This window comes from Vanessa atalanta, chromosome 21 (assembly GCF_905147765.1).
Source record: "Vanessa atalanta chromosome 21, ilVanAtal1.2, whole genome shotgun sequence".
In the NCBI taxonomy this organism is placed as follows: domain Eukaryota; kingdom Metazoa; phylum Arthropoda; class Insecta; order Lepidoptera; family Nymphalidae; genus Vanessa; species Vanessa atalanta.
In genome coordinates, this window is record NC_061891.1 from 2,872,914 (window position 1) to 2,882,339 (window position 9,426).

At 32.1% G+C, this 9,426-nt stretch overlaps 1 non-coding gene across 1 annotated transcript; it reads right to left on the reverse strand.

Moving 5' to 3' along the window:
• Positions 1-868: 868 nt before the first annotated feature.
• On the reverse strand, positions 869-940 carry Trnaq-cug. Its single transcript has one exon. It is a non-coding gene; the product is annotated as a tRNA-Gln (tRNA).
• Positions 941-9,426: the final 8,486 nt, after the last annotated feature.

Here is a 9,426-nt window from a genome sequence, read left to right on the forward strand (position 1 = left end):
CGTTTGTCAATTGACAGATCAACAAAAGAATTGACGATTTTATAAAAAAATATTAAAAATACCTTTGACTTTTTATGTGTTTTATATTGCATGATTTTACATATTATATTTTAATTGATGTGTCAAATTTTAATATACTGTACTGTTTTTATGTGAAAAGGTGTTGTTTTTGCTTGACCTTGTCCCAAAGTGTTGTCGCACATTTCGATTATTCGAACTTTTGATAATCGAGTTTCTACTGTATTGCATTAAAAAATAGAATTGAACAAAAATTGAACGGCAAAAACGGCACCGTTGCCAGAATAAATGCCTAGATGGCATTAAGCTATACCATAAAGGTGCAAAAAAAATGCATTAGGTATAAAAAACATCACATTAGAAGAATCACGAGCACACGTAGCCCGGATTTTTATATATATAAAGAAAATTACAAATAATCGTAATATGTATAATAGATACGCGAATATAATATGTTATAAATATTTAATGTATAAGTAACTGTAAGAATGTAGTTTGTCATAAAATATGTAGTACTTTTTATTTATAGAATGATAACGGCTGTTCTTCATTCTGCCTCAAAAAATGAAGAGTATGCAATTTAATACAAATACCAGAAATATGGAAGAGAAATGTTACATAACAAAGGAACGATGTACTAAATTATCATGTATCATCTCAAAATGTTATTTTCTCGGTGAAAGCCGTTTTATAAAAAATAAATTGTTAAATGTTTTGTTGAAAACAACAAAGTGTCGAAATAGATAAATATAAACAAAAAACAAACTTTAAAAGGATGTTTTATTTAAAAAAAAAAAATAGTTTTTCAGTAACAAATGATAATAGAAAAAAATATATATCAAAAATCATCAGGTCCCACCGAGATTTGAACTCGGATCGTTGGATTCAGAGTCCAAAGTGCTAACCATTACACCATGGGACCGATGCGTGATCGACTAAAATATTTAATCATATAGTACACACGTATCTAATATGTATAATCATTAGTTATCTTTTTTTAAAATATTTCTATTTCAGTCTATTCTCGTTTATCGCTTAGTCAGATTATTACGTATACGCTACACCAATATAACTTTTCTACCAAAGTAATACGGTGTAATTTAGATTGATAAGAATTTATTTAAAACTTGTTAATACGTTCATCGACGTGTATTTTTAGACACGGCATTTATTTATGGCGGATGCGAATAACATTTTTAGTTCATGTACTTACATCATAATAAAGTATTATTAGATTAGCTCGGATATACTTCTTAAAGTAATAGATATAACTAAATATTTATAAGCGAAATGCCACTGACTGATTCACCGTGAGTTCTTTGAAATGGTAGGTACAAATGTCTTGAAATTGGGCATTAGTTACTCCATTCGCGATGTAGATCTCATTAAGAAAGGATTTTTGGAAACTTCAACTTTAAGAAGGGAGATGAGAGAGGTCTCTTCGTAATAATTTAAGCCGTGCGAAGTCGGAACGAATAAAAAGTAATTAATATATAATGGATTGCACTTATATTTGAAAACTTTTTAAAATACAAGGGAACCAATGTGCATTTATTTGACACGTAAGTTTGCTTTTCAACTCGTTAGATGTCGCTAGTTGTTTATAGGTTTGTTTATATGTATATAAAAATGATTCCCTATTTCTGTTTGTCACTCCATAACTTGTGAAGGACTTTATCAATTTTATTCTTTCTTTTTCTAATAATCTGTATAAAGTTTTTACAGATGTATGAAGTAAACCAGTTTATATCATAATAGTACTTCTATTATTGTTTTGTATCATAAAGCATCACAATGAACACTATGTTTTTGAATTTTGTTATTTTTTTTTATTTATGTATTACTTTTTTAAATTGAATACTTAAGCAAACGTATATTCAGCTATTGACGAATATTTTTTAATCTATATTTAATTTTAAATTTGAAAAAAGAACATTACATCAGGTGTACATTCAATATTGTTTTTTTCATTGAATTAGCCAATATATAGTCGGTCACCCATCTAACTATCAACCTGAACCAAAGTCACTTTACCACTTAAACGCAATAAACCACAACCGCCCGTAGCTAACTTAATTTACGTATCTCTCCTATGTACGTACATAAAATTTAATTAAACCGTAGGAGAATTTGTCCCGAAGCGCTTTCACTAAGGCGATTAGTACGGGTTCGATCTTGGAGACTTAATTTAAGCGTATTATAGCTGCTCAGACTTCTTTCTGGTTCGAATTATGTCCAAGTGCGCTTGTTTAAGAATTTGTAGTCTATAAATAAGTTAAGTGTTCGCTTGAAGAGGAACTATTTGATTATTTATCCTTATGTTTTTGGTGAACATATATAGATTAATATATGAAGCAATAACTTGTATAAGGGTTCAGAAAACTAATATTTTTATAAAATATGCAATAGAAATACATTGAAATAATTTTAAAAAAAAATCATTACACACACTACGATACGTTGAACACATACATGTTTATCTACATTATATTTGAAATGACACATAGTCATCATAGTCATGTCAAAGATGAATAACAATGATTTTTTTTTACATTTGATATTTTTTACTGTAGTTGTGACAAGGTATCGTCAAGTTGAGCCCCATTTTTCCAACGTGCTTTTCGAATCAACGCATCTAATTTTATATTAGCAATGAATTACGATCGAATTTCGACCAATGGGCAATCACTAGATAATATTTTTACATTACATTAACAGCCTGTAAATTTACCACTCCTGGGCTGAGACCTCCTCTCCCTTTGAGAAGGTTTTGGAGCATATTCCACCAGGCTGTTCCAATGCGGAACTTCATGCAGAATTTCATTGAAATTAGACACATGCAGGTTTCCTCGCGATGTTTTCCTTCACCGCCGAACACGAGATGAATTATAAGCACGCATTTTAACCTATGAGCCATCTAGATGATATAATTAAATAAATATATAAATGTAAATAGCTGTGAATTGTATAATAATAGAAAAATAATGACTATTATTTATATATCAACAGAATTATCGTTCTAAATGACAGAATTCGATTTCCGCGCGTTCAAAGATTATTTAAAATATTAAAATTATTCATCTTTTGATGAAAAGTCCAGCATTGCTTCTTAGGTGCATTTTGCTAATAAAATATATATATATATATATATTAGTTAGTTCTTAGAGAAACTTCTTACCGTTTCTTCTCACTGGAGGCTGCTTTTCGAAACGTTGGTAGTGTTTAAATATGGACGATTCAAAAACGCTTCATTGTAAAGTTTACTTGAATAAAATTATTAGATTTAGATATGTAACTTAAGACTGTGGTAGTTTTTTTTTTGGATTAGTTATCATTATCACATAACCTATTAAATATTGTACCGCCAAAGAGCAGTACTTAGTATTGTTGTGTTCTGGTTTGAAGGATGACTTAGCAGAGTAACTACTGGCAACGTCTAAGCTCCCAAGGTGGTGGCGGATCGGTGTTTTAAGGAATGATCAATATTTCTTACGGCGCCAGTGTCTATGGGATACCACTTACCATTAGGTACCTACTTCATATTGCTAGTTTTTTAGCTACCAATAATGTTTAATAAAACCACAAGTGGACTATGTTGGGAAATTTCCAAAACAAAAATTGCATTGTATTTCTATTAGTATGTAAGTAATGAGGCCAATAGGCCTTACTAATTAACAGCGTCATCGGGTAGAGACCCGAGTAACATAATCTACCATTAAATTATTTCCGTCCTATCAGATCACACCTCGCCGTATAAGATAGTCATGTTTGTAGAGATAAACCTCCCTTTTACGCTAAGCGTCCCTTTTACAATCATAACATAAAGTTTATTTGGATTTACATAATTTTACTACACAATTGCTTATAATTAAACTAACACATTCAACGGAAGACTACACATTCAAACTTAGACAAGCGTCAATGTTTTGGTGTAGTTTCGGTAGTAGTTCGTAGTAATAATTAGAATTTATAATACATTTTGTGCGCGGTGATGAAAAATATCGCGAGGAATCCATTATTATCCAAACCGCATTATTCTGCTCTTCGAGGGTAGACTTTAGCCAAGCAGTGAAACTAACTAACAGCGTAACTTTGCTTTTTTCTTTTCTTTATTTGATGGAAAAACAATCGACGATGGACATATCCACCTGTATATCCATTTGTACTTACAGCTATGACGTTGTTTAAATCTTCTTGTAAAAAAATATATTTAAATGTTCTCATTAGTTAATATACCTAATATTTTTGACATTAAGTTGGTCTTAAATTTTCTCAACATAAATGCATATATTACTCGTGAAAACTAGATATAAACACAAAACAATGTTTTAAACGTGACATAATTTCCCTAACATTTAGAGCACTCTGTATACACTTAGTTTCGTTACTAACTTTGGTACCTATAGTGGGAAACTAGAATTAGTGACCGCGTCTCACACCGTTTCAAATAAATTTTAAATGTTTATTCGTTTAATGAGGACGTAAAGTCATATTCTTCTTTATTTATGTAAAAATAATTATGAACTAAGTATTTCATATTATAAAGAATGTTATAAAACTTAATCCCTTTCTTCACTGCAATGCATTTTCCTCTTTACAATACTTCCGGTTACCATACCAACATCTACTACTCAAAACAAAATAATATCCACCCTAAGTTAATAGAAAATTCAGTCTATATCTATTTCGAAACATTACATTCTGAATTTTACTGTTGGGGTTTTATTTTGGTTTCGTTTCGGTATTATTACTGATAATTATTCCTAGTTCTGGTGGTTATGATTCAGCAAGAATACATTGGCCTAGCACGCTGACTGCTAGAAGTTTAATGCTAAGCTAAAGACTGGCTCAAAAAATATAATCGTCCAATATTGTCAAAAAATCTTGAACGTTAGGATAGAGGAACAACGAGTATCACATATATGTGTATACGTATATGATCTCATGATAAGGAGTCACTGCTGCCTATATATCTACATATATTGGTACTGTAAGAAGTATTATTCATTCCTGATAACACCAATGCGCCACCAACTTTTGAAACTATGTCGCGCTGGCCCAATACCAAGAGACCAAGAGCTTCACTCAATAAAGGAACAAACACTGACAGATACCCAATTCAATCTTTATATTTCTGTGTAACAAAATACTTGCCCGTCTTATATTTATTACAATTGACGTCTGACAACTGACAACCTATAAAACGTTAATTTAATCACGTTGTGTGTTATTGTCATTCTAATAAATGAAATCTTATACCCGTGTAAATTCATTATCTCTTACATATGTATAAAATGTGTCCTGTTACGGACAAGCAATATTCTAGATACTAATAAAACAACTATTGTAATATACAAATACAGCACAAACATTTTAATTTTTTTAATAAAATTTATCTACGTGTGTACAAAAAACATCCTTTCACTAAAAGTTTAGGGTTCTCTGCGATAAAAATAGGCTTATTTTACGGGTAATAATAGTGTCTATAATGAATATTATAAAAGAATGTGTTTACTATCGACAAACTTAACTAGAAAAACAATATGACATTCGAAAAAATAAGTAAAAAATACGTAAATTTACAAATAATTGCAAGTTACTACATAATCACTTCACATAACCCATTTAATGTTTTTACTAGTTCGATAGCTTTTGAGATACATACGCAAGCACAAAAGGCTTTTGTCGGAACCCAAAATAGGAAAACATCAAGAAACAAGCGGAAAAACGTTACGGTGCATTACAAGGGGAGGAGGGGAGAGGGGCAAAAGTCTTCAAAAATTGCGTTACGTAATACTTGAACGCTCCCCTATCCCATAGTTGGGCATTAGCAGTATGTTTTTTTTTGGTGCGGTGGCGTTAATACGTAAGTACCAAAAATCAACCTATGTAAGCTGTAGAAGATTGTTTCCTGATTTAAAGCATTATATCGCTTACAACATCTGACCCTTGGCTTGTGCAGTAACGAAAATGATTTGACGTTAATGTTGAAGGAAAATAATATGCAAAAAGAAACGATGCTAAGCACTACCATAATAGTCACGTAAGAGCCACAATTTAAAGTTTCGTGGCTTCAAATATTTTAGAACATTTTATAATAAACTAGGAATTCGTCGCTGCTTTACACGAGAACAAAATGCTTATAACCCTCGAAATATAATTTGAATGTATATATTCCAAATTTTCCAAAATGGCCGTTTGGTATTTTTCGGCAATATCGACACACACGAGACAACGAAGTTTCCAAAGTTGGTGGTGCATCGGTGCTGTAAAGAATGGTGCATATTTCTTATAGCGCCAATATCTATTTACCATTAAGTGTACCATTACCGCCGATAAAAAAAAAAAACCAGCGGACCAAGTAAGTGCAAGTGAAAAGATCAGTAACTGTCAACATAGCAATTGTTTAAAAAGCAAACATTAAATTCGTTAAAACATAAGTTAATTTCTAGGAAAGCTGCAAAAAATCCGATACAACTTGAGAACCTTCAAGAAAAGAGCGTACTCATTCCATAAAGGCCGGCAACGCACCTGCAAGCCCCCGGTGTTGCAGATGTCCATTGGCGGTGGTAATCACTTTCCATCAGGTGAGTCTCCTACTCGTTTATAAAAAAAGAATCATTTATGATTTCAATATAGCAGGGGTCGAAAATATCAAAGCGCCGATATCATCAAGAACTGATGGACTACAAAAGACAATCTCAGTCTCTCTGATAAAATGCTAGGGCAGGTGCTGAACACCCAGTCAAATTTATCTCAAATTTAGAACTATTATTTTATATTTTTACTTATAATACAAACAAACTTACCAGAACCATATTAGTATCATATCACTTAGCGTAAAATTGCCACACAACGATCCAACAATATAAAACAAGTTATTACAAATACTTTTAAAAGCACTGCAGTTTTGGATAGTTTCCAACACAGCGAATGATCACACGCAAACAAAAGGCGTGTCTTACACATGTGTTGCATTAGCATCTTGTTAATGTTTGCCAACTTCATATTTTTGTGTAGGGGTTGCTTTTGAAAAGTTTATAAGGCGTTTTTCGACTAAATCTATATTATGTTGTATCATTAATTCATTATCGCTTTTGTTTTTCTTTTATACAAGCATATGCACTTCAAAATTATGTTCATCGCGTTAAAAGCCTATGTCCTTCCCTAGAGTTCAAACTTGCTTCATTACAAATTTCATCAAATACGGTTCAGTAGTTTGACTGTGTATTTTTAGTTCCTTTAGCATTTATCTATAAGTATTAGTATATTAATCCACTAAATGAAAAATTTAATAATAATAAATATAACGCTTTAACTACACCATAACGTTATAAACTAATAAATATTTTGTATTATATGTTGATTTTATTCAAATGTGCAATTCGATTCGGTGTAATAGACGGACAGTTTTGTTAACTGTTTGAATTAATAGGAAGCGATTCAATCACAATACCTACTCGTGGCAATCAATTTGTGGCGGGATTCGACAAAGCGACTATTTCGCGCCTAATTAGTTTTGTGTTTTGTAGGAGCTTGTGTTTATCGTTTAACGCTATTGCTAAATTAACTGTAAAATCCATTCCGTAGCGAGTGTTTTACTGTAAGCATTCTTATTCCGACATTTTGTTTAATTGCGTGCTTTGTATTAAGGCCTGAGAATGGAAAGCCAATTGTGTACTTCTGTATGCAAAATACACATCTTAACGTATTCAGACGTCAATAAAGTCGTCAATACGTAATCAGACGACAATAACGTTGTCGTAACGTCATCAGACGTCAATGACGTTGTCATAACGTCATCAGACGTGAATGACGTAATTGTCGTTTAATAAAGCAAAAGACCGTAAAAATTTTGCTTGCTAAGCAATCTGAGAAGTTTAAGGACCCTCCTCTCCTCTGAGAAGTTTAGGGATTTTGCTCACCGACACTGCGCCACTACTCGGTCGGTAAAAAAACATAATTTCATTCACCGTCGAGCATGAGATGAATTACAAACACGAATTAAATACATAAAAACTCAGTGATGGTCTAGATCCACGCATTCCACAAGGCCATGCCAGCTCCAGATATTTATTCTAATTATATATTTATTTTCAATATTTACATTTGGTAGTAGGGCTTTGAGCAAGCCTACCTGCGTAGGTACCACCCACTCATCATATTCTACCGCCAAACAGCAGTACTTTCGTGGTTTAGTTTGAAAGGTGAATGAGCCAGTAACATAGGCACCAGGGGCATAACGATTCAGTTCTCAGTATGAAATCTGTTTTTTATGTTGAATTTTATATTATTATAGAAATAGTTAAATATTTCGATGTACTCGTATAGAAAATTGTCGGTTCAGATGGTTTAGAAGCAAACGCTGCCAAAACTATAACTGATACACCAAAGTTTTGTATAAAGGATTTGGAAGTATCAAAATTTCGCAACAGCATTTAACTATACTTAAAAGATAAATCACGCTAGCAAATATTATACTTAAAAAAAAATGAAAATACTATTGAATATATTTCAAATTAATATGTAATAAATGAATTATATGAATATCCATTTTTATACATTTTACAATTCCAACCAGTACTTTTGGATATATTACGAAATATTTAAATAAATGTATGAAAAAAAACCGCGAAGCGAGTTGTACGATGCATTTGAACAATATGGGCTAATACTTATTCAATTGGTTAAAAAAATACACGAAATAAAATCCTTATTATGGTTTTACGAAGCCGAGACGGGAAGTTTTTCCTATTGACGAATATCTACAACTACTTATTTTAGTGATAGTTACTTGGGTTTCGTATAAATAAAAATCAATACACTTTGAAATATGGACGTAGTTTTCGATGTATTAAAGGTATTTAAAGATACTCATGAAATATTTGTTTTTAGCATTCACCTTTATGGAATATTTATTGCCCTTAATTTTTATTACATTAGCAGCCTGTAAATTTCCCACTGCTGGGCTAAGGCCTCCTCTCCCTTGAGGAGAAGGTTTCGAGCATATTCCTCCACGCTGCTCCAATGTGGGTTGGTGGAATACACACGTGGCAGAATTTCGTTGAAATTAGACACATGCAGGTTTCCTCACGATGTTTTCCTTCACCGTCGCGCACGAGATGAATTATTATAAATTAAGCACATGAAAATTCAGTGGTGCCTGCCTGGTTTTGAACCCGAAATCATCGGTTAAGATGCACGCGTTCTAACCACTGGGCCATCTCGGCCCTTAATTTTATGTATATATAATAAGATTAATATTGATAGTATACCAAACGAATTAACAAATACAAAGGACTCGTTCCATAAACTTACACCGAGGAACCAAAAAATTCTAAAGATAACACACACATGAAAGTAGATCCAAGAAACACACACATATGTAAGCTGAGAGAACTTACGAAT